The 25,543-nt window shown below is 42.3% G+C and overlaps 4 non-coding genes across 4 annotated transcripts; 2 read left to right on the top strand and 2 right to left on the bottom strand.

Moving 5' to 3' along the window:
- The first annotated feature begins 2,695 nt into the window (after positions 1–2,695).
- TRNAQ-UUG (transfer RNA glutamine (anticodon UUG)) lies at positions 2,696–2,767 on the top strand. Its single transcript has one exon. It is a non-coding gene; the product is annotated as a tRNA-Gln (tRNA).
- A 923-nt stretch (positions 2,768–3,690) lies between these two features.
- Positions 3,691–3,802, bottom strand: TRNAL-CAA (transfer RNA leucine (anticodon CAA)). The gene is made up of 2 exons: positions 3,765–3,802; positions 3,691–3,736 (listed from the first exon to the last, which is right to left on the bottom strand). It is a non-coding gene; the product is annotated as a tRNA-Leu (tRNA).
- Positions 3,803–15,820: 12,018 nt separating this feature from the next.
- TRNAS-UGA (transfer RNA serine (anticodon UGA)) lies at positions 15,821–15,902 on the bottom strand. The gene has a single exon. It is a non-coding gene; the product is annotated as a tRNA-Ser (tRNA).
- A 743-nt stretch (positions 15,903–16,645) lies between these two features.
- Positions 16,646–16,754, top strand: TRNAL-CAA (transfer RNA leucine (anticodon CAA)). Its single transcript has 2 exons — positions 16,646–16,684; positions 16,709–16,754. It is a non-coding gene; the product is annotated as a tRNA-Leu (tRNA).
- The last annotated feature ends 8,789 nt before the right edge of the window (positions 16,755–25,543 follow it).

Here is a 25,543-nt window from a genome sequence, read left to right as displayed (position 1 = left end):
TTCTGACCCAAGCAGTGGCAGAAAGAAGTAGTTTTGCTTTTTGTGGAATTATTGAGTAGTATTCAGATTATATTCAGACCTTTTCAATTAACTTGCAGTTGCCCCTTTTGTCTTTGTGTTAAAGGTCTAACCTAACATCAAGGGTAAGTGCTCTGAAGATAATGCCCCTGATTCATCATTGAAATCCGCGATCGCTGGAAGCGCGATAATACGCGCGACCCGCGATCGCGGATTACCGCGGTCCGGGACTCGAGTGCGCGCGTACACTCGCATCCTGAATCTGCCGGCCGGATTTCTGCCATGCGCAATAGGGGTTGCGAATCTGCCAATTAAGGCAATTACATTTCAGCTGCGCAATTAAGGAGGATCTAAGCACAATGGTGAGATCATAGCAATTAATTAGCCCGTGCGCGAGCTTTTCCGGTTGTTGAATAGCGCGATCGCGCACGATTCCGGATCGCTAATACGAATGCGCGACCGATAATCCGATTTTGCTTGATGAATCAGGGGCATTGACTCACTCCATCATGACAAGGATAGAGCTTGGAAGATGGAAATAAAGCAGGAAAGAGGGTGAGACCAAACCGAAAACTGGTGTGACAGGTCTTTACCAAGGGAGTATGACCAAATGACAGTAGGAAGCATGTTAGGTGGGAAAAATATCTAAACGTCTACACCAGGGGTCGGCAACCTTTACTATCAAAATAGCTATTTTGCCCCCTCTTCCACTAAGGAAAAATAGTCTGGAGCCGCAAAACATAACACATCTTATAAACTTTTAAAAGTTTTAATCTATTTTTAATTTTACCAGTTACAACAGAATACAACAAATACAGCTGGAGTGTACATGTGTAGGCCTACTTTGAAAAAAATTAAACACTAGATTTTTTTTGATAAGTGGAGTTCTTTATGTTCTGACGATGCTTTAGAGATGAAAGTTTAGGGGGTGTTAGCCACAGGAGTTCCCCATTTGCACTTCTAATTTTGTTCACCTGTACCCCCCTCTTCCTGAGAAATTGGGGTTTAGGTGCTAGAAGTCTTCAGCAATGTGTGACAGGGTAGATTTTTTGGATGGGCAGAGTTCTTTATGTTCTGAAGATGCCATAGCAATTAAATATTAGGGTGTGTTAGTAACACGTGTCCCCCACTTGCACCTCTAATTTTGTTCACCTTTACCCCCTTGTTCCAGAGCAATTGGGGTTCAGGTGCTAGATGCCTCCAGCAATGTGTAACAGGGTAGATTTGATGGGCAGAGTTCTTTATGTTCTGATGATGGCCTAACAATTAAATTTTAGGAGGTGTTAGTCAAAGGTGTCCCCCACTACCACCTACATTTTTTGTTTTGTACGTCTCCCCGTTCCAGAGAAATTTGGGTTTAAACTAAGGAAGAGGACAGGGTAGTGTAGTATGACATCTCTAGTTTTGTAAAAGGTAGGTATAAATTTGGGGTTCGCACCTCCTTGCTATGTAGGCCGCCCCGGGGGTCCATAATTTGTCTGTTTAATTTCGGGCTTCTAGACACATTTACTTTAAAAACAGCAACCCTGATGTTCAATTTTAAATATTTTTTATAATTATGACCCCCATATTTTGAAAGTTGTTAAAGGTGGGGGGATAAATTTGGGATACTGCTAGCTATGAGGGTTACCTGTGTACCCTGAAAATCTCAGGTCGGTAGGACATACTGTTTAAAGCTACGTACACACGGCAGATTTTTATCGCCCGATAATCGGCATCGGCCAAATATCGGGCGAAAATCTGCCGTGTGTACAGTCGGTGTCGTCCATCGTCCGAACGACCGTCCTGCCGGTTACACAGACGATGGATGACAACCGATCCTAATGAAAGGGAAGGGGGAGAGCGCGCAGCAGGGTGCCGCTCCGTCGCTCTCCCCCTCCCCTCTCCATAGAGCATGAACGGTGCTGTATGTACCGTTCATGCATCGTGCAGTCCCTTGTCGTTGGAAAGGATAGTGAAAGATCCTTTCCAACGACAAAAATTGCAAGTGTGTACGCAGCTTAAGAGATTTGGAGGTTTGTACTGAGAGAGATGTAAGACTGCAGTACATGACATGCAGCATTCATACACAAACACAGCTGTAAAACTTAACGATGACATCATTGTACACGGCCCCTGGTAGATTTATTTGTTAGAACACGGGAAGGGGAATCTCTCATCAGGGATCTCCTGTTGGAGGAAGGGAACCACAACAAGGAGGCTGAAGAGCCGCTGGTTGCTGACCCGTGGTCTACACACTATGGAAAAGCCTGTTTGCTATACATGTACAAGGAATGCTATTTTGGCTTATCAATTGCCAAGTTAGCATATTTTGTTTTTGAGGACAATATTACTAAATATTACATTTTATTTTGTAAATAGTGTTTAGGGACCAATAAGTCAAACAAAAGTTTAATTAACATAATGCTAAAGATATGGTGACAGTTTTACAACTGGCACTCCCATGCTATTTTAGGCAGGCACCCTCCACCAGGCAGTGTTGCTCTCCTCCATCTCAAGCAGGTTATTACTGTTTTTCCTCAGTTTATTATGTAGTATGAAGAAAATGTGGCCAGTATCTATGTACCGGTAAGTAAAATGCCCTGGGGTCAGTGCAGGAAGAAACAATGTAATGTAAACAACAGTTTCCAGTGGTAGTGGTAGAAATTATTTTGTTTTCATCTACAGCACAGTGCAAGGTTCCATGGTGTAATGGTTAGCACTCTGGACTTTGAATCCAGTGATCCGAGTTCAAATCTCGGTGGGACCTTCTTTATTATTACTTTTTCTAATATTATTCTAGTATTTTATTAACTGTTAATTAACTCATTCCTTGGTTATTGGTTTTCTGCATTGTATTTGCAGGGTCTATTTCAAAATATCAAGACACTGACAATGTATTTTTATAAAGTAAAATACAGATCAAAGATTCTTCTTAAAAACCATGCATAGTATATAATCTATATCATTTTGCCTACAGAGCCAACCTTGGGTTTTTAATTAAAAATAAACGGCTCCATCACTTCATGAGTAAAAAATAGAGCCCTACCTTTTAGGGAATCGACCCCGAGTCTCCTACGAGACAAGCGCGGCTACTTACAGTTAAACCAAATATAAATAATAGTTTATACGATGCCAACAGGATTGACGTGGTTAAACAGCCGGGTCTGAAACAACTCAGTTCACTGCAAATTACCTATATTTAACGCCTATTTTTAAAAATCGATTAAAATCTGACCTACCTTTGCAACAAACCTTACATTAACCAACTTTTTCTGCTATTAGCATACGTTTGAGGATTGAGTGGTCTAAGGTGCTGATTGCGTTATGGTTGTAGTCTTTCGTGATGGCGTTGGTTCGAATCCCACTTCTGACAAGTTCTTTTCATTTACCTTTCATGTTTTTTCTGGTTTAAAGTGGCGTTTCGTTTTATTTTATTTATATAATGGTAATTATAATTTGATATAAAGTGATTGCTTTAGCAGGTAATACCAGGCTACTATTTGCACTAACAACCTAATTCCCATGTTTTAATGTCCCCCCAGGTAGCAAAGTTTAAAAAAATCACACTTTTAACACTGCAAAACAAGTTGAGTAATTTACTTCAATCGAAATGGGTAAAGTGGAAGTATAGTATATAGTCTGCGCAAATTCGCACATAGGTTTTTTTTTTTTAACGTAAAAGAAAAGATTTGTCAGAAGTGGGATTTGAACCCACGCCTCCATTTGGAGACCAGAACACCCACCAACTGAGGAAGAAATGCAGTCTTGAGTCTGGCGCCTTAGACCGCTCGGCCATCCTGACAACCGACGTTCATTGATTCATTGGTCAATTGAATTTTCTTTTCAGAGACTACACCATTTGTATCTACACTATTTTTGTAATGTTTTCCTTATATTGCATGTATGCAATAAAACGTATTGTACATATATTTATATATTTATTTTTTGCTACAAACATCACCGAAGCTCCCTTTTAGATATCCCATCCACAGAAATGTCGTTATTGCGGAATAAGGCAGGCGACAACTTTTCTGCTATTCTCCCTCCTATCTTCTTGCCTAAATGCTTACGGTATTTATCAAAAAGCTGATCCAGGCTTCCCTTGTGTGTGCCAGGAATAAATCAATTCCTGTGCAGGACAGTGCATAGCTATAGAGGTGGTGTTTTCCGCTACTGGACTGGAATCAGACAGGGACAAAAGTAGTGAAATGTGCCATTTTTTATATCAGATTGTTACTGTTAACCAAGTACAATCACAGAGATATTTCTAATTACACACTGGTGCTATCAGGCTATGATGTCAGCCACCATTGTGGAGTGATTAATGTTTTTTTTTTTGTTTTTTTTTTAAAGTCGGGACTTCTGGGGAAGGCGCCAAAAGAGACAGCCATAATTTACAACGGCTCCCTGTGAAGATAGTGGCTCAGTTTGCATTCATCAGCACTGGTGAAGAAATTTTGTTTTATACCAGGGGTAGGCAAACTGCGGCCTTTAGGCCAGATATGGCCTAACACCCCCCTGGTCGATCCGGCCTAATCCTGGCAGGCAAGGGGTTCGGCAACCCGCAGCTCCGGAGTCTCGTGCGGCTTTTGACCCACCTTGTTATTGCCTCCCTTCCCTATTTACAGCGGCCGGCTTTAACACCTCTGCCGCCGGGGTAAGTGGACATTCCCTCCCCTCCGTATGCATTGCAGAGGAGAGGGTTTCCCTTCAGGGGCGTTCCTGGTAGGGGCCAGAGAAATCAACGCGGGACTCAAGAGAAAGTCCGGCCTAGTGTCCCTTCTTGACCTTCTAAAATAGCTTAGAAGCCAAAAAAGTTTTCTGACCCCTGTTTTATACCAAAAGGCTTCTTCATTCATACCCAGGCACACCCTACTGGTGGAAGAGGGTGAAGCAGGGTTGCCTTCCTATACTCTCACTTCTATATACTGTACATCCCTGCTACTGGGGACATACTTAAAGAGCAATTATTATTAGCTCCTAGTTAGCTGGTATTTGTTTGATAGAGTGCAATCTTCTCCTTTTGTCTTTGCAATACACCAAGTGCCACACCTTGCCTTAACAAGATAAAAAATATACCATGGATACATTTATGGGTAAGACAAACCCCATCTGACTAAAAATTGCAGTCTGTTGCCAGCTTCTCCATCTCCTCCTTTACCTGAAATGCTATCCTCATTAGCACCACCTGAACCCCCATTACCTGAAATGGATCTATTTCAACCCTCCCCCACGAATGTCCGGGAGGGTGTCCAAAGCCCTCTACTTTGAAAAAAAAGTTATGGCATTACAGGGAACATTATAGGGTCAGACCTAGCTAATATTTCTTCCAACATTACCTGTATTACCGCATTGGAAAAAAACGCGTCAGCGACCTGACCCATAACGTCCCATTCGCAGAAATTAATGACGCCCACACTATTTTGATTCCCAAGAAGGACACAGACCCCTCCTTAATAACTTCATATAGATTGATCTCTCTAATAAACTGTGATTACGAGATAATGGCCAAATTAATTGCAAATAGGTTACAACATTTTCTACCTTCCCTTTTAACACCCACTTATTTAGGATTCATGAGAGGATGCCACTCCACAATCAGAGTCCGTACAGCAATAGCAGCTGTAATGGTGGATGAGAAACCACAGAAAGCCATGTTACTGGGGTTGGATGAGAAAAAACCATCTAATAGGGTAAAATTGCTGCAGAGTACATGGAATCAAAAATCCTACCACAGATACTCCTTATTATAGGAAGCCTATCTGCCCCAGTCATATTGATTTGGGGAACTCGCCAAGGCTGCCTGCTCTCCCCAATTCCCACTAATTTCACATTAGATCCTTTAATAAGACTGCTAAAACATACCCCTGACTTTAAAAGCATACCTATTGGAAATCAGAGGGTAAAAGTTCTTGCGTTAGCAGATGATTCAATTCTATACATTGCTAAATCAAGCCCAGTCTACCAGCTGTATTGCAGTTGCTAACACAATATAGTCTCTGGGTACTCAATGAATTTAGAGAAATCAAAGACCCTATATCTCTCATGGGGAGCCTGTTTCATCAAGCAAAATCGAAAGCTCACATATGCGTAAACGCGATCCGGAATCAGACACAAAACCAAACCAAATTTCAGCTGTCGAGAATACGTTGGCATATTCTCCCAGCAGTTATAAACTAAAATGATCTCGCTCCTCGAGCTGCGCATCTCCAACAGCTCTACACTGGCGAGCTTGCATTAAAAGTCACTGTTCCCCTAAAAAAACATTCTTTCAAATGGCACACATCTTTCACTTAGCCCTAAATAAAATGTATGTGGTGTTCAAATGTTCAAAACATATTTATTAGCTAAGAAATAAGAATATTTTTTTTAATGACCTATTAATTTCAGGATTAGGATTTTTGCGTGATGGACAGCTTACAGAAGGCAGCATATACATTAGGACATTGAGAAAGGATGGCGATACGTGTTAACCTAACCCACTAGCATCAGTCTCTGCCACCAAAAAAGCAGGAGACTGCATTGTTAGCTGGCATCATGACCTGGATCACATGTGTTAGGTATTCAACCCATAAAGTTGTGGACAAGTAGCACGGTGACACTAGGCAAAAGGATGGAGCACCAGAGACAGAGCAAGGGTCAGCAAGAGCAGTGTATGGCCTCTAGTCAGCAATCGCCAGTGAGACCGCATTAGTAAGTGACATGGAGAGCTGGGTGTAGTGCATTGTCAATGCCACCCGGAAGTGTGTAGTACAATTTTAGTGAATGAGTAGTGACAGGCGGTAGCAGTAGCAGGAGGAGGTGGTGGGCCCTGAGACGGAGCGTGGACCGCATTGGTAACTGGCATTTAGAGCTGGGTGTAGTGCTTCATCACTGCCACACAGAAGGGTGTAATACAATTTTATTGAATGGAGTACTAACAGGCGGCAGTGCATCGTCAATGCCACACATAAGTGTGTAATACAATTTTGGTGAAAGGAGTATTGACAGACTGCAGCAGGAGCAGAAGGAGGCGGTGGGCCCTGAGACGGAGCGTGGACAGCATTGGTAACTGGCATCTAGAACTGGGTGTAGTGCATCTTCAGTTCCACACAGAATAGTGTAATACAATTTTAGTGAATAGTGTACTGACAGGCGGTAGCAACAACAGCAGGAGGAGGTGGTGGGCTCTGAGAGGGAGCGCCGACTGCATTGGTTACTGGCATCTAGAGCTGGGTGTAGTGCATCGTCAATGCCAACCACCCAGAAGTGTGTAATACAATTTTAGTGAATGGAGTACTGACAGGCGGACAGGCGCATTGGTAACTGGCATCTAGAGCTGGGTTTAATGCATCGTCATTGCCACACAGAAGTGTATAATACAATTTTAGTGAATAATGGCCTGACAGGTGGCAGCAGCAGCAGGAGGAGGAGGTGGACCCTGAGAAGAAGCGTGGACTGCATTGGTAACTGGCATCTAGAGCTGGGTTTAGTACATCGTCAATGTCACATAGAAGTGTGTAATACAATTTAAGTGAATGGAGGACTGACAGGTGGCAGCAGCAGCAGGAGGAGGCGGTGGGCCCTGAAATGGAGTGTGGACTACATTGGTAACTGGCATCTGGAGCTGGGTCCAGGGCATCGTCAATGCCACACAGCAGTGTGTAATACAATTTTAGTGAATGGAGGACTGACAGGCGGCAGCAGCAGTAGGAGGAGGCGGTAGGCCCTGAGATGGAGCGTGGACAACAATGGTAACTGGCATCTAGAGCTGGGTCTAGGGCATTGTCAATGCCACACAGAACTGTGTAATACAATTTTAGTAAATGGAGGACAGACAGGCGGCAGCAGCAACAGCAGGAGGAGGAGGCGGTGGGCCCTGACACAAAGCGTGGACCGCATTGGTAACTGGCATCTAAAGCTGGGTGTAGTGCATGGTCCATGACACACAGAAATGTGTAATACAATTTAGGTAATCGGAGTACTGACAGGTGGCAGCAGCAGCAGCAACAGCAGGAGGAGGCGGTGGGCCCTGAGAGGGAGCGTGGACCACATTGGTAACTGGCATCTAGAGCTGGGTGTAATGCATTATCAATGCCACCCAAAAGTGTGTAATACAATTTAGGTGAATAGATTACTGACAGGCGGAAGCAACAGTAGCAGCAAGAGGCGGTGGGCTCTGAGAAGGAGCATGGACCGCATTGGTAACTGGCACCTGGAGCTGGGTGTAGTGCATCAACAATGCCACCCACCAAGAAGTGTGTAAAACAACTTTAGTAAATGGACTACTGACAGGCGGCAGAAGCAGCAGGAGGAGGAGGTGGGCCCTGAGGTTTAGCGTGGACCACATTGGTAACTGGCATCTTGAGCTGGGTCTAGGGCATCGTCAATGCCACACAGAATTGTGTAATACAATTTTAGTGAATGGAGAACAGACAGGCGGCAGAAGCAGCAGGAGGAGGAGGCGGTGGGCCCTCAGAAGGAACGTGGACCGCATTGGTAACTGGCACCCAGAGCTGGGTGTAGTACGTCAATGCCACCCCGAAGTGTGTAATACAATTTAGGTGAATAGAGTACTGACAGGCAGCAGCAACAGTAGCAGGAGCAGGTGGTGGGCCCTGAGACGGAGTGCGTAACGCATTGGTAACTGGCATCTAGAGCTGGGTCTAGGGCATTGTTAATGCCACACAGAAGTGTGTAATACAATTTTAGTGAATGGAGGACTGACAGGCCGCAGCAGTAGCAGGAGGAGGAGGTGGACCCTGAGAAGAAGTGTGGACTGCATTGGTAACTGGCATATAGAGCTGGGTTTAGTGCATCGTCAATGCCACATAGAAGTGTGTAATACAATTTTAGTGAATGGAGGACTGACAGGTGGCAGCAGCAGCAGGAGGAGGCGGTGGGCCCTGAGATGGAGTGTGGACTACATTGGTAATTGGCATCTGGAGCTGGGTCCAGGGCATCGTCAATGCCACACAGAAGTGTGTAATACAACTTTAGTGAATGGAGTACTGACAGGCGGCAGAAGCAGCAGCAACAGCAGGAGGGGGTGGTGGGCCCTGAGAAGGAGCATGGACCGCATTGGTAACTGGCATCTAGAGCTGGGTGTCGTGCATCGTCAATGCCAACCACCCAGAAGTGTGTAATAGAGTGTGTAATGAAGTACTGACAGGTGGCAGCAGCAGGAGGAGACGGTGGGCCCTGGGCCCTGAGATGGAGCCTGGAGCGCATTGGTAACTGGGATTCAGAGCTGGGTTTAGTACATCTTCAATGCCACACAGAAGCGTGTAATACAATTTTAGTGAATAGAGGACAGACAGGCGGCACCAGCAGCAACAGCAGGAGGAGGCGGTGGGCCCTGAGACAGAGCGTGGACAGCATTGGTAACTGGCATCTATAGCTGGGTGTAATGCATTATCAATGCCACCCAAATGTGTGTAATACAATTTAGGTGAATAGAGTACTGACAGGTGGCAGAAACAGTAGCAGGAGGAAGCGGTGGGCTCTGGGAAGGAGCATGGACCGCATTGGTAACTGGCACCTGGAGCTGTGTGTAGTGCATCAACAATGCCACCCACCAAGAAGTGTGTAAAACAATTTTAGTTAATGGACTACTGACAGGCGGCAGAAGCAGCAGGAGGAGGCGGTGGGTCCTGAGGTTTAGCGTGGACCACATTGGTAACTGGCATCTTGAGCTTGGTCTAGGGCATCGTCAATGCCACACAGAAGTGTGTAATATAACTTTAGTGAATGGAGTACTGATAGGCGGCAGCAGCAGCAGCAACAGCAGGAGGGGGCGGTGGGCCCTGAGAAGGAGCGTGGACCGCATTGGTAACTGGCACCTGGAGCTGGGTGTAGTGCATCAACAATGCCACCCACCAAGAAGTGTGTAAAACAATTTTAGTAAATGGACTACTGACACGCCACCCAAAAGTGTGTAATACAATTTAGGTGAATGGAGAACAGACAGGCGGCAGAAGCAGCAGGAGGAGGAGGCGGTGGGCCCTCAGAAGGAACATGGACGCATTGATAACTGGCATCTAGAGCTGGGTGTAGTGCATCATCAATGCCACCCAGAAGTGTGTAATACAATTTAGGTGAATAAAGTACTGACAGGCAGCAGCAACAGTAGCAGGAGCAGGTGGTGGGCCCTGAGATGGGGAGCGTACTGCATTGGTAACTGGCATCTAGAGCTGGGTCTAGGGCATCGTTAATGCCACACAGAAGTGTGTAATACAATTTTAGTGAATGGAGGACTGACAGGCGGCAGCAGCAGCAGAAGGAGGTGGTGGGCCCTGAGACGGAGCGTGGACCGCATTGGTAACGGGCATCTAGAGCTGGGTGTAGTGCATGGTCAATGACACACAGACGTGTGTAATACAATTTTAATGAATGGAGTACTGGCAGGCAGCAGGAGCAGGAGGAGGAGGCGATGGGCCCTCAGAAGGAATGCGGACCGCATTGGTAACTGGCATCTAGAGCTGGGTGTAGTGCATCATCAATGCCACCCAGAAGTGTGTAATACAAATTAAGTGAATAGAGTACTGACAGGCGGCAGCAACAGTAGCAGGAGCAGGTGGTGGGCACTGAGATGTTGCGTGGACCGCATTGGTAACTGAAATCTAGAGCGAGGTGTAGTGCATTGTCAACGCCACCCCAAAGTGTGTGATACAATTTAGTGAATGAAGTACTTACAGGAGGCAGCAGCAGCACCTATGTGGCATAGATTAACCTCCCTAGCGGTCTAATTCGGTCCAAATTTCCATACAAAAAGCGGTACAATTTTTTGCATTGGCTATAATTCTTGGGCAAAACACACCAATATTTATTAAAGTTAACTAATTTATTAATAAACTAAACACAATAATCTGTTAAAAAAAAAAAAATGGTAAGTATAGGGGCAAAAATCAACCCTAAAAATTGTTATGGATCCTTTGAAAGCATAGTCCCTAGGTACTTGATCGCCCCTTTGTCCCATTTAAAGGAGAAAGAGGGTATAAGCCGGTCACAGAGAGCTTGAGGTATGGAGATGTTGAGGGCGGCAGATTTGGAGGAGTTGATTTTAAAACTAGATACTGCCCATATTCCTGAATTGAAACTAGTGTAGAGTGTACTAATTCAATTCCTATTAACATCTGATGTGCTGCATACCCTGAAAAATACGTAATTACAAATGAAAAGACTGAGAAAGAGTAGGGTATTTTTGATGCAGCAGTGTATTAAACAAGATAAATTTCGACAAGGTTATAAAATGTTGACTCACACAGCAAGTGTATAAATTACAGACTCTTATTAAATCCCAAGGCTAACTGCAATAGGAGGGTGCTAAAGGCCCGACATTTACTTCTACGTTTGGACGCAGAATTGGGCGTATAGGAGTTGGAGAAAAGATAAATGTCCTGTCCTGAAGCGTTTCGCCTATTAAAAGGCGATGGAGCTATTGCTAGAAATTTGACATAACATTGAAATATCTTTGCAAAGTACATTTTATACTATAAAGACTAATACACTAGGTAATATATCAAAAGCTTATGATGGTGGTATTCGTGAAGAAATCATGAACATATTGCCCCTGATTCATCAAGCAGAATCAGATTATTGCTCGCGCATTCGTATTCGTCATCCGAAATCGTACGCCACCTCACTATTCAGCAACTAAAAAAGATTGCGGCCGGAGCCGCGCATCTCCGGCAGCTTTACACTGGCGAGCCTGCATTAAAAGTCACTGTTCCCCTAAAAAATCATTCTTTCTAATGGCACACACATTACCCATAGCCCTAAAAAAAAATGTTTGCGCTGTTTACAGCTTGATCTCAATTAGTTTGCAGTGTTGTAGCAAAGTATACAAACAGTGCAACAAATGTAACAATAAATGAATTATATAGCATCATAATTGCTATGATCTCACCAGTGACAGTTTAACAGATCCTCCTTAATCGCGCAGCTGAAATATAATGAAGCATTAAAGATTCTAATTGACCTGTAAAGGACTGTAAATAAGCACAGAACAGAGAGCAGGTGCGCGCTAATAATTTGCTATGATCTCACCATTGAGCTTAACAGATCCTCCTTAATCGCGCAGCTGAAATCTAATCACCTTAATTGGAAAGATTCGCGCCCCCTATTGCTCATTATTATGAAGGCAGGAATCCGGCTGGCAGTGAGGAGGTGAGTGTACGAGCACACTCGAGTCCGGACTGCGGTAAACCGTGATCGCTGGCCGCACGTATTTTCGCGCTTCCAGCGAGCGTGGATTTTATTGATGAATCAGGGGCATTGTCTGATAGAGGAATCAAGAACATGTCGTCTGGTACTTACAGTTAGAAGTATATTAGGGAGTATTAAGAGGAGTCAGAATCACAGGTGATTGATGGGGCACATCAATTCCAGTACTAGAAGTTGTAAATATGTGTTATTAGTCATACATGTAGTATGTCAATGAGGATAAGAAATACAAATGAATTATTGATCAAGTGGATATATATTGTGAGTCCATTGTGTGTGCCTAAAAGACACACACCATAGTATAAAGTGGTGATGTTATAGTACATTGTAATGTTTAATGATAACAAAAAAAAATTTATTGATAAAAAAATAAAACTAAATACCACACACATTATAAAATTTGAAGATGCTATTGGCCACCATTAAGAATAATAGTAATAATGAAGATACTGGTAATCAAATGGTAAGTTAACCAAATAATATTTAAATAAAATAAAAACTTTCAAAAACTTTCAAATATCCTAATGGAGTCTGGTAGCAAGTAGATGTATGTATTGCAATCCCTAATGATCTAGGTGCTTGATGGTGGTGCTAGTGGTTGCAATATGGCAATGAAAAGAGTCAATCTGTGTTGGCTCTTTAAATCCATGTGGGTGTGTGGCGTCCAGAAATCCCTGTTTTTGTGCTGTGAGGTGGAAAGGAAACACTTCAGCCCTCACAGCTGCCCTCAGTGTAAATTAAATGCGGCCACGCTGTTTAAAGAGTTTTTTTTGTTTTGTTTGAATAAAGGTGGTTCTCAGATAGGGTGAGGGGGGAAATAAGAATTTGAATGCCAGAGGTTATTAGCTCAGAATGGGCGGAATTTGCCATTCAAGGGGGGTTAATATTGTGTGAGTGGGGAGATAAGTGCTGACAGTGTTCAGCAGGCTGATTAGAAAAGAAGAAAAGGTGTGATATGAATGATGGTTGAAATGATTACCACAATCATAAATCAGGATGTCTGTGACATGTACAAAGTATACAAAATGTGCATATTATAATAATGAAAATAGTATATATACATATATATACAGAGGGTGATTCACCAAGCAAAATCAGAAGCTCACTCGGAGATTCATATTCGTGATCCCAAATCAGAGCCCTTTGATCGATTTATCAATTAAATTCCAGGCGCTGGCGTATTTACACAGAAGTTATGAACTGATATGATCTTGCATCCCCGGCAGTTTGACACTGGCGAGCTTGCATTAAAAGTCACTGTTCCCCTAAAAAATCATTCTCTCTATAACGGCACACATCTTTCACTCAGCCCTAAAAAAAAAAGTTTGTGGTGTTCAAATGTTTAAACATCTATATGAACTAAGAAATCGGCCGATTTTAAAATGATTTATTATCCAGTTAGGTAAGAGTTAACTGAGTCCGGCTCCTCTACATAGACGCCTATCTAAACGCTTACGATGCCTGATCGGAGGAGCCACCTGGGGGTATATTTCCACAGGGTAATTTGCCATCAGACTAGATTTTCCCACAAAAATCACAAGCACACACACATTCTTGTTTGCTTCATATATATATATATATATATATATATATATATATATATATATATATATATATATATATAATTTCAATTTATCTTTATTTGTTTTCATAAAATTTTCACATTACAAAAATACATGTAACAATCGTATGTAAAAAAAACATAGTTTAACAATATAGCATCAGGATCCAACAAACATCTTGAAATAATACCAATTACAGGCCCAGAATCTGGTGCCTGTAGTATATATCACATTGCCCCTCAATAATAAAAGAAAAGGAAAAAAATAATATAAACACACCTAACAGGATATGTGGATATATACATAAGAACCTCTTATAGTCTGGACCCTTAAATAACATTGATAATTATTAACAATCATAAGCAGAAATGTAACAATCAACAAATCAATAAAAAAAATAGCCCTAGAGGGGGGGAGGGGGGGATAGGTAGGGAAAGTATTCTAAAAGGGGAAACATTTAGATGACAACTCTCTTCATCAGGACCAAAATTCTGTGACCAATATGTCTTAGCCTAAATATTAATTAGAGAGACCAAACCTTAACTAATTCTTAAGACCCTTTCAGCCTTTCACTGCCCATCTTAGCAGACCTACCAGCTTAGCATATGGAAGTATGTTCACAATCCCTATAGCTAATTCCCCTAGCCTGAAGGAAGGCATCAAGGATTTGCAATTCCAAAAGGGATTTACTGGGGGAGGTCTGAAGACTCGGGTCTGTGGGTTTCTGAGAAGGAGTGACATAGCCATACCCACCCTCTAAGGCTCCAATACAGATGAGAAGGGTGACAGCTGGAAATGCATTATTAAGAATTTCAAAAATATGACAACTGGAGTGCTCATACGCAAGCTACCAGAGAGGGAGCTTCTCTAAATAGCTTCTCTAAATGCCCCTCTGGTATTTCTTTCCTCATTCCACAACCTCTTCATTCCATGACACCTCATACAGCTCCCCACAGCAGCAGATATCCTTAAAAGTTAAAAAATGAAAGGCAAGCAGCCCCATAAATCCCGGAGCGGCCATTCGGGGGCCCTGGCTCAAGCAAGACGGCGATTGATCTGGTCCCTATCCCCCTAGCACGCTCTGCAGAATCAGAATCCAAAAGAGAATCCAAGGCTCTGCAGCTGTGGAGCTCTCTGACTGTAAAGTCATCAGGTAAGGAGGTGAGAACTCCCACCCCACCCCAGAATCAAGGCAGGCTGCCATGTGCTCTCCTATGCACAGAGATGACGCTTGGGATATTTCCTCCTGCTCCTCTGCACAAGACAGGGATACAATGTTACAAGTTTTCAGCTTGCAACTATAGATCAGGTCCCTTTCAGCCCTGCTAGTATCCCTGCAGCGCAACCTCACTCTGCTGAATTTTCCTGCGATGCCAGATTTGCAGCCCTGCTTGAAAGGGAATTGGACAAAGCTACACTTAAAATCACTTAAGACATAAAACCTGAAAAGAAATTGGATAAAGCTACACTTAAAATCACTTCAGACCTAAAACCTGAAAGGAAATTGGACAAAGCTACACTTAAAATCACTCTGGACCTAAAACATGAAAGGAAATTGGACAAAGCTACACTTAAAATCACTTTAGACCTAAAACCTGAAAGGAAATTGGATAAAGCTACACTTAAAATTACTTCAGACCTAAAACCTGAAAGGAAATTGGACAAAGCTACACTTAAAAACACTTCAGACCTAAAACAGGACTTTCAATCTCTGGGCATGCAGCATTCACACAAACAAACCAAGGAAACACGCTGGAAGACCAGGAGGATGCTGTACAGACTAGTTACCAGCCTCATTGCTGGACAGTATGGGACCAACTAAGACAAGGTAAGGTTGTCCTGACACATATACCATGGTTGACTTCACATTTTACCTCTCTGTGGACAACTGTATGTGTGAAAATAATGGAAATACTGAAAAAGAGAAAAATGTATAATTTTCAATAGTTTCATCTGGTGTAAGAAAAGAATATGTTAGGGTATGTATATTATGAATTGGGAATGACTCACTGTAAAACTTTAATTTAGAATATTCATAAAATATTATGCAGTTGCGTAGTCGGCAGGATTTGAACCTGCGCGGGGAAACCCCAATGGATTTCAAGTCCATCGCCTTAACCACTCGGCCACGACTACGATTAATAAATACCTAGAAAACATACAATACTATAAACATTCAAATTTATCTGTAGTGATACTGATTTCTAAAAAAAACATTTTGTTTTAGTGTCAGTGGACATTCCAATATATATAATACATATCTAATATATATATACACTTTAGCATTTAGCCTTGGATTATCCGTTGTGAAGCATGCAGGAACACCATTTGGTCTGGCATATTGTTCCACTCATTTAGATTCCCTTGTATACTATAACAGTTCTATATCCTGACACATTATTTCGTTTCTATCCCAAGATTTTTCTATTGGTGTGAGGTATTTTGACATACATAACTATAGCCCTGAACTAACGCCTAAAAATCTTCAACTGTAAAATGATTAGGCACACACGTTAGCAGAGATAAAATATTTCTTAGCACAAGTCAATCGATAAATGCAAATCACATTTTAAAATTCTACACTTAATAAAGCACAAGGAACACAACAGCTGTGTAAGGAGACGTCGTGTAACAGTACACTGCTGCCACCTACCGGCTCCGTGTGTTGTCTTCTGCTCCATACCTGGTTGCTGGATTGTTTTACTGTAGACAGAAGCTTCATGTCATGGACGCAGAAAACAAAAATCTGCGTTTATGACACTTTGAGAATTGAGTGATCGGTTCCTTTTATAATAAAATGTTCCCTTTGCGCTCATCTTTTCTAATACCATTTTTGAAAGTGAAATAGAAGATCGGTAGAATACGAGCAGTTATTTAGTGTCAGGATGGCTGAGTGGGTCTAAGGTGCCAGACTCAAGATTGACATCTTCCTGACATGAGTATTCTGGTCGCTGTATGGCGGTGTGGGTTTAAATCCCACTTCTGACATATGACAATTTTCATTCATATTCAATAATTAGTACAAATACAGTTAGCAAAAATACTATTAGTCCAAAATTCCCCAATCAATATAATTCACAGACGTTGCTTTTGGAGCTGGACTGTGGTCAATAGTCAGACTATGGTCCACATATCATGACCCTCACATACCAACTACAGATAAAATGCCTCCTCTCATTTCGGTACAGAACCCTAAAATTTAAATAAATTTTACTTTCTATTTACATGAATTTTCTCATTGATAACGCAAATGCCTCTAAATATCACTAAATATAAACTATAAAATATCAGCTTTATTTCCAAAAAAACATAAAATATAATAATTTAAAGAATCACTTTGCCATTTTCGATTGCAAATTGTTGTTGATCAAGATGTGGTCTCTATACACACCTCAATGCGTTTCACAAACTAAATTGTCCACTTTACCAGGAAGAACGCTAGAGACAAATCCATAAGTACCTCTAGGGTTTAAGGAAGCCCTTCGAGGAGTACTCAACAGAACCAACCACAAATTGAGCAGGGGAGAGAGGGAGGTATAAGGCGGATGGTCCGCAATCCACTTGGACATATTAAACAAATGGTTAATTGTTTCACAAGGGTAAAATATTCCCTTGACCCTGATTAAGCTGCTTATCAGATCCACTTGCAGAATCGCAATCCAGTTATATGGTTGTAAGGACTTTAAAAATAGTAGCCTTTAATGTGCCAGAATTTTTATGTTATCACCCAGTCACTACTAATTGGAATTAGGAACCTGATGTAGTCCCAAATGGTTGATAATAAATCAAGTCAGGTAGCACAACCTTACTTAAATGTATACATCAATTAAAAATAAAGCTCACCCAAGTTCAATTTTTTTAAAATCCCAAACAAGACATGTTGGTACATTTTAAAAGAATATCTCAAGCATAAAAATATAATACAAAAACAAGCTTTATGGATACAAAATACAAGATGAAAGTACTAAAATACCCACCCAATGTAGGGGGAACCAAAATTTCAAAGTGTCAGATATTTAAAATACAGGTTCCCATATGGTCCCTCTGTACCCATCTGACTGCAGTGACCAAGGGTTCTTGAATACAAAAGAATGCAGGAAGCTGGTACAACCATACACCATGACCCACATGGGATCCACATATGGCACCAATAAATGTAACTTACATCATGACAGGACCCATGTAAGGAGCTATGGAGGAGGGAAGTACTGTGGGTGATGAGTCACCACTATCCTGAGCTGCTGGAAAATTTAACAGTGTACCAGGCATGTGGAAAATAGGAGTTGGGCCACATTTACAGCATGACATGACAAAAGTCTGGGCAGGGTGGATCTGGCCGACAGGCCATAGTTGTGTGTGAACAACTGTCCTTGGATGTTAAAGTCATCTAAGAGAAACCTACAGTTAGCAATATTTATCTATCAATAAATATCCAATATATACCATATAATATCTACCAATACTCTCAAGAAAGACATGACAAAAGCTGTTTATCTAAAGATTAATCTACAGAGCATTTGAATGAAGCTGATTACAAGGCTAGATCTTTTGATAGGTTATTTAAATGTCTTATTAATCATCAAGATTAGATTAGATTAGATTACATTATATAAACCACACAGTAAATTTATATTTATATCAGTAAACACAGGAGTGTTATTCCCACCTAAAAACATTCATCCCCTGTTGCTGAAGCTGGCCATAATGCATCTCAATTATGTTTTTCTTACAAATTGTAGCCTGAGCTATGCAAGGAGGCATGTTATATGTCTGTTTTCCTATAGTTGTTTGCCATACTATGACTGGATCCTAAATGTTACTCCTTTTAGCACCCTATGCAGAGTTCTTTGCTGCTATTTAATTTATGTAGCTGCATAATTTGTTTACGCTGTTTAATAATAATAATAATTGCTAGCTGGCATCATGACCTGGATGACATGTGTTAGGAATGCCACTCATAAAGTTGTGGACAAGTAGCACAGTGATATTAGGCAAAAGGATGGAGGACCAGAGACGGAGCGTGGGTTAGCAAGAGCAGTAGCAGTGTGTGGCCTCTGGTCAGCTATCCCCAGGGAGACCACATTGGTAAGTGTCATGGAGAGCTGGGTGTAGTGCATCATCAATGCCACCCAGAAGTGTGTAATACAATTTTTGTGAATGGAGTAATGACAGGCGACAGCAGCAGGAGGAGGCGGTGGGTCCTGAGATGGAGTGTGGACCGCATTGGTAACTGGCATCTAGAGCTGGGTGTAGTGCATCGTTAATGCCACCCAGAAGTGTACAATTTTTTTGAATGGAATGCTGACAGGCAGCAGCAGCAACAGAAGGAGGAGGAGGCGGTGGGGCCCTGAGAAAGAGCATGGACCGTATTTGTTACCTGGCATCTAGAGCTGGGTGTAGTGCATCATCAATGCCAACCGGAAGTGTACAATTTTAGTGAATGGAGTACTGACAGGCGGCAGCAGCAGCAGCAGGAGGAGGCAGTGGGCCCTGAGACAGAGCTTGGACCGCATTCGTAACTGGCATCTAGGAATGGGTGTAGTGCAGGGGTCAGCAACCTTTACTATCAAAAGAGCCATTTTGCCTCCTCTTCCACTAAAGAAAAATAGTCTGGAGCCGCAAAACATAACACAGTTTATAAACTTTTAAAAGTTTTAATATTTTTTTAATTTTACCTGTTACAACAAGTGTGCATGTGTAGGCCTAGTTTGAAATAAATTAAACACTGAACTATGCCCCTAGAAGCCTCCAGCTTCTAACGTATCATCCTGTTACATTAGAAGCTGGAGGCCTCTAACGTAACAGGGTAGATTTTTTTGATGGGCAGAGTTCTTTATGTTCTGACAATGCCTTAGCGATGAAATTTTAAGGGGTGTTAGCCACAGGTGTCCCTCATTTGCAGCTTTCATTTTGTTCACCTATACCCCCCAATCTTGAGTAATTGGGGTTCAGGTGCTAGAAGCCTCCAGCAATGTGTAACAGGGTAGATTATTTTGATGGGCAGAGTTCTTTATTTTCTGACGATGCCTTAGCGATTCAATTGTAGGTGGTGTTAGCCATAAGTGTCCCCCACTTGCACCTCTATTTTGGTCACCTGTACCGCCTCCCCCCCGTTCCAGAGAAATTGGGGTTCAGATGCTTTTTTCATTAGAACACCAGATAGGGAATCCCCCTCCTGCGCAGTGTCTTGGGAGGAAGGGGATCCCCCATCAGAGATCTGCCTGCGGCAGCCGAAGGGAGCCACAACATAGAGGCTGAAGAGCCGCATGCGGCTCCGGAGCCGCAGGTTGCAGACCCCTGGTGTAGTGCATCATCAATGCCACCCAGAAGTGTACAATTTTAGTGAATGGAGCACTGACAGGTGGCGGCAGCAGCAGGAGGAGGCGGTGGGCCCTGAGACGGAGCGTGGTAACTGGCATCTAGAGCTGGATGTAGTGCATTGACAATACCACCCACCCAGAAGGGTGTAATACAATTTTAGGTAAAGGAGTACTGACAGGTGGCAGTAGCAACAGCAGGAGAAGGAGGCAGTGGGCCCTGAGACGGAGTGGGGACCGCATTGGTAACTGGCATCTAGAGCTGGGTGTAGTGCATCATCAATGCCACCCAGAAGTGTACAATTTTAGTGAATGAAGTACTGACAGGTGGCAGCAACAACAGCAAGAGGAGGAGGAGGGGGTGTGTTAAAGCGATTTCTTGTTGATACCAGATCAGCTTACCTCTCTATCGTGGCCTCTGTTTTCAACACAATGGGAGCAGTGAATAACACACAAGCAGCTCAAGCATGTAGTTATTTCACTTCTCAAAACTTTATTATCACATCGCAGTTTATTTAGTCAGACAACAAGGTGGAAGACACTTAGTAGTTAGTCAATAACTAGAAACCTTACTAACAACTTTGCTGAGCAAGATGTTTTTAAGGTAAGAAGCCTCAAGGTAAGGATGAAGCAAATATTGACCTACTGATAAGGAGGATATAACTTGTGACACAACTCAATTATCTGCAAAATATAGCAAAAAACAACTTAAATTCAAAACTCAGCAAAATTACACTCCTTACAGTTCCCTTCCTTTTATCCTTAAACAAAGGATAAATGACTTCATACCTTTTCTTTACCGTTTCTTTACATGCAAATAAACAGCCTCGGGTTCTTTAGCATATATAACTCGAGGAAGCTGAATGATTCTAAATTTGCATATTGACAATAACACTTTTAGGGAGTCATAGGTTTGACAGTTATTACAAAAGTTATACGGGTTATGAGATAAACGTACAGAGTTCAGAATTTTTTTTAAGCCAGGTGGGAAAAAGCTGTAGGTGGGTAGCAACCCCTGTATTGTGAGACAACTCTTCAGTAACCATCCAAAAACAGCCGGGTGGTTGCTGAAAAGTGCCGGGTGGCACACCTGGCTAAAAGGGGCCGGGGAGAACACTGACGTATATCACTTTCAATAACCTAAGTGTCATTATAGATATTGCTAAAAACCCTAAGCAGCATGCAGACTGGAGAGGAGACAGCAATCAAACAAGACGTTAACATATCCTGAGTACTGTGCATATCAGATAAGCAAAAGCTACAACTATTATATATTTCTTTGGCAAGACGTTCCCAAATATTACCCAGGAAATCAGTCCAGTCACTATACTCAAGTTTTCGCCGGTGCATAGACTGGGTAGAGTAATTCTTTAGGTTATGGCTTGTTTGGGGACAAACAAAGGGCAAATCTTGAGGGTGACAGTGGTAAATTGTTGTGACCCATACAAGACAGAATATGATAATCAGGGCTCCAAAACTGCAGAGGAGCAACTGGGCTGGTGCTCGTGGATCAAGAAGCATCATCCTGGCGCTGAATCAGTGGTGTCTTTTCACTCTTGAAGAGTGTACCCAGGTGGGTGCTCCACTGGTCAGCACAGCTGTTCCAGTAATGGCTTGCATGGTTACTGGGGGTCCAAAGGGTGGATCCAAGGATTTGTGCTTGTGCAGAGCTTTAACCAAGACTACGTCTCCGGGCTTGAATGGGTGCGTCAGTTGATCTGTAGGGAGAGGAAAAAAAAGAGAGATATCTCTGTAGTTGCTGTTCAATTTTCAATAGGTTTAGCTACAAATTGATCCTGAGATCTCCAGGTAATAAAATTAAAGGGTCTTTAGCCCAGGGGGTGGGAAAATGTCTTTTCATTAAAATTTCAAAAGGTGACAGCTTATTAACCGGGTTGGGTGTCATTCTTATTTCAGCTAGTACAGCTGGTAGGTATTGGTCCCACTTATGGAATGTCCCTCCATTTGCTTTCCTAAGTTTGTATCACAATGTCCTATTCATCCTTTCTACTACTCCAGCACTCTGGGGGTGATATGGAATGTGGAACTTCCATTCTATGTTCATCATTTTTTAAATCTCCTGTGTGATTTTAGAAGTGAATGGTGTGCCATTGTCTGAGCTTATTCTTACTGGGCATCCAAATCTGGGGATGATCTCCTTGCATAGTATTTTAGCTACTGTCCTTGGATTTTCTTTCCTGACTACAAAAGCTTCTACCCATCTGCTGAATCTTTCTGTAATCACTAACATTATCTGATATCCACTGGAAGCCTTTGGCATGTGTGTGAAGTAAATTTGTAACTCTTGAAATGGACCCTGTGGTGGTAACAAATGTTCATGTTGTTCTGTTTCCTTCCCTTGCACATTATTTCTGGCACATGTTAAACAGCGGGAAAGTATGGCTTGCATGTGTTGCTTTAAATTTTGGGCACAAAAGCGCTTGTTTATTTCTTGTGTTCTGGTCTTAATGCTCTTATGTCCCATACCATGGATTTGAAAAACAATGAGGGGTACTACTATTTGGGGCAGCCCTACTATCCTTCCTTTTGACCAGATTCCAGAATTCAATCTCCTGTGAGGTGGCGAAGGACTGTAATTGTGTTAGAAATGTGTTGGTTTCAGTGGATGCTGGGATAACTTCATAACCAGAAAACCTTTGTGCTGTTATGTGTTGAGTAGTTAAATTCTTAAGCAAGTGTAGTACAGCATGGGAAGTATCGTCTCGTGACCCAAAGTTAGAAGTGAGACACTTTCTACAGCCATTGCACATGCTGCCAGCACACGCAGACAGGCTGGCATGCCTTGCACAGTAACAGGCAGTGTCTTAGAGACATATGCCACAGGCTTCAATTTACCTCCATGCATCTGAGCAAGCACAGCAGCCATGGTTTTACAATACTCTCCTGCATACAATACAAATGGTAAAATAAAATTTGTCATTCCCAATGCAGGGGCAGAGGTCAGGGATTTTTTTAATGTCAAATATGCTTTAGTCATTTTATCAGACCATTGAATGTTTTTTGGGGCACTGGGGGTGGTACTGGGACAGAGCTGTGAGTCCCAATACGAGCAGTCGGGAATCCAGTGTCTGCAAAAATTTATCATGGCAAAAAAACTCAGCAGCTGTTTCTTTGTCTCTGGGCAAGGCAGACTGGTAATGGCATGTACACGGCTGGGAGCTAGCAGCCGGGATCCTGGAATTAAAAGAATTCCCAGGAATGTGACCTGATGCAGACAGAACTGAACCTTTTCTGTGACACCCTTTTCCAGAAAACACAACAATGACACCATGTCCCTCTGACATGCCTCCTGAGAGGGGCTACTGTACATAATAATAAAGTGGAACCATGCTGCGGCTGCCAGTTGGCAAGGACCTGCTGGAGGGCAATAGAGAAAACTGCGAGTAAGTCAACAAAACCCTGGGGCAATTGGCACCAGGTATTTTGTTGTCCCTTGAAATTTAAAGCCATAAGGGGCTGAGTCTCGGGTGACAATGGTATAGGGAAAAATGCGTTTGCCAAATCAATAACACTGTAAAATTGGGTCTCGAGCGGTACTGCTGTATAGATGGTACTAAGATCTGACATGACTAGTGTTAAGGGTGTAATCAGCTCATTGATGGCTCTGAGATCCTTTGTAAAGCGGTATGAGCCCTCTGGCTTTTTGACAGGATTTACTGGAGTATTGTAAGGAGAGCAAGTTCTCCTACGTATGCCTTACTGGCAGAAAGATTGAATCATGGGTGCTAAGGAATCTTCCTTGTCTTTGACTAGGGGATACTGCTTTTGGTATATTGGTGTATGTGGTTTTGTAAGTGCAGTATGGGGTGCAGTCCAGGAATCCTACGTCATATGGTCTGGTGGACCATATGCTGTCCAGAACCGGAAAATCTAATAAGGGCAGTTGAAAGGTTGTACTGACATTAATTCCTTCCCTTTGGGTCAACAACCAGTGACATTGCCAGAAATCCCATCAGGTCTCTTCCTAACAGGTTAACTGAACAACTAGGTAATACCTTGAATGAGTGATGTGTAATGTGATCTCCATGTACTGTACATATGGGAATATGAGATATGCGTCTTGTAGGGGTGATGACTTTGTTTATTCTTCCTTCCACACTTTCCTAAACCTTCTAGCATAATCACTTACAGTTTCTCCTGGCTTTTGCTTGCATGCTAATGCAGTGGCCATGGATTTCCTATCTCCGTGTAATCTTACAAACTCAGTGTTTATTCTTCCCATAACTTTTTATAGTATGCTTCAGTTAGGAATTCGGATGGCCAGGGTTGGTATGTTGCTTGATTGGAAAGGCACATCCCTAACATACAACTTTTATGAAATTTAGAGAAAGATCCCTCAAGTGGGAATGGATCGGGACATTTTAAGTTCTCTTTTCCATTTTTCAGATGTGATGTAAAGGGGTCAGAATAATATTATCCTGCTCTACAGTTAACATTATAGGGTGCATCCCTGTTGTCAGGTTTCTAGCACACTTTTAACCACCTGAGCGTTACACTGATTTCTAGATTTCTGTTCCAAAAGCGTCACAGGTTTTCATGAAATTTATTTTTTTAAATTGTAGACCTGTAACTTACAGAAATATGTCCGAATAGGGTTCTAGTAGATATCATGAATATAAAAAATGCCAAAAGAGCAAAAATATTTAGTGCGAGAAATTACGGGCTTAGCGGTTAGGGGGTTAAATGTTTTTACTTATGTTTCTTATAGGGATATTTAGGTTCCTCTGGGTTATTCTCCTTACCTTGGGAATTTCCGATAGTTGCAGTATAAATTACAGTATAAATTTCAGACAGTTGTACACAGTAATTATTAGGTCAGTTAGTTCAGTTGGTAGCTGCAGTGATCGCTGGAGTCTTGTTCCCAGGACCGCTTACCAAAACACAGCTTAGGTCATGTTACTTCTTGCCCGAAGCAACCACAGCAGTGAGGATTGAGCCAACCTCACCTTGGAAACCAGATTAGTACACAAACTTATCTTATATACAATATTTCCTACACTTCTATATCATGCAACAAAAATCCTATACTCTATAAACTAAAACAGAGGCCACAAGTGTGCACAAATTCAATAAAGATTTCCCAGATCTTCCTAACTAAGGACCCAGTCTTTCTATGAGAGAGTCTACACTGCCACAGTGCTTAGGTTCGTAAGATATCTACAGGGACCAAGGGGAAGGCAGAGATAGAAAAGAAAATTTCTACTTACCCGATCCTGGTCCTTTTAAGGTAGGTAAATATCCCACTTCTGACGCCAAACTGTTAAGACAATTTCTTGCTGATCCCAGATCAGCTTCCCTCTCTAGCGTGGCCTCTGTTTTCAACACATTGGGAGCAGTGAATAACACACAAGCAGCTCAAGCATGTAGTTATATACCTTCTCAAAACTTTAATATCACATTGCAGTTTATACAGTCAGACAACAAGGTGGAAGACACTTA

Source organism: Pyxicephalus adspersus, chromosome 9 (assembly GCF_032062135.1).
Source record: "Pyxicephalus adspersus chromosome 9, UCB_Pads_2.0, whole genome shotgun sequence".
Classification (NCBI taxonomy): domain Eukaryota; kingdom Metazoa; phylum Chordata; class Amphibia; order Anura; family Pyxicephalidae; genus Pyxicephalus; species Pyxicephalus adspersus.
This window is presented reverse-complemented; position numbering and strand designations above follow the sequence as displayed.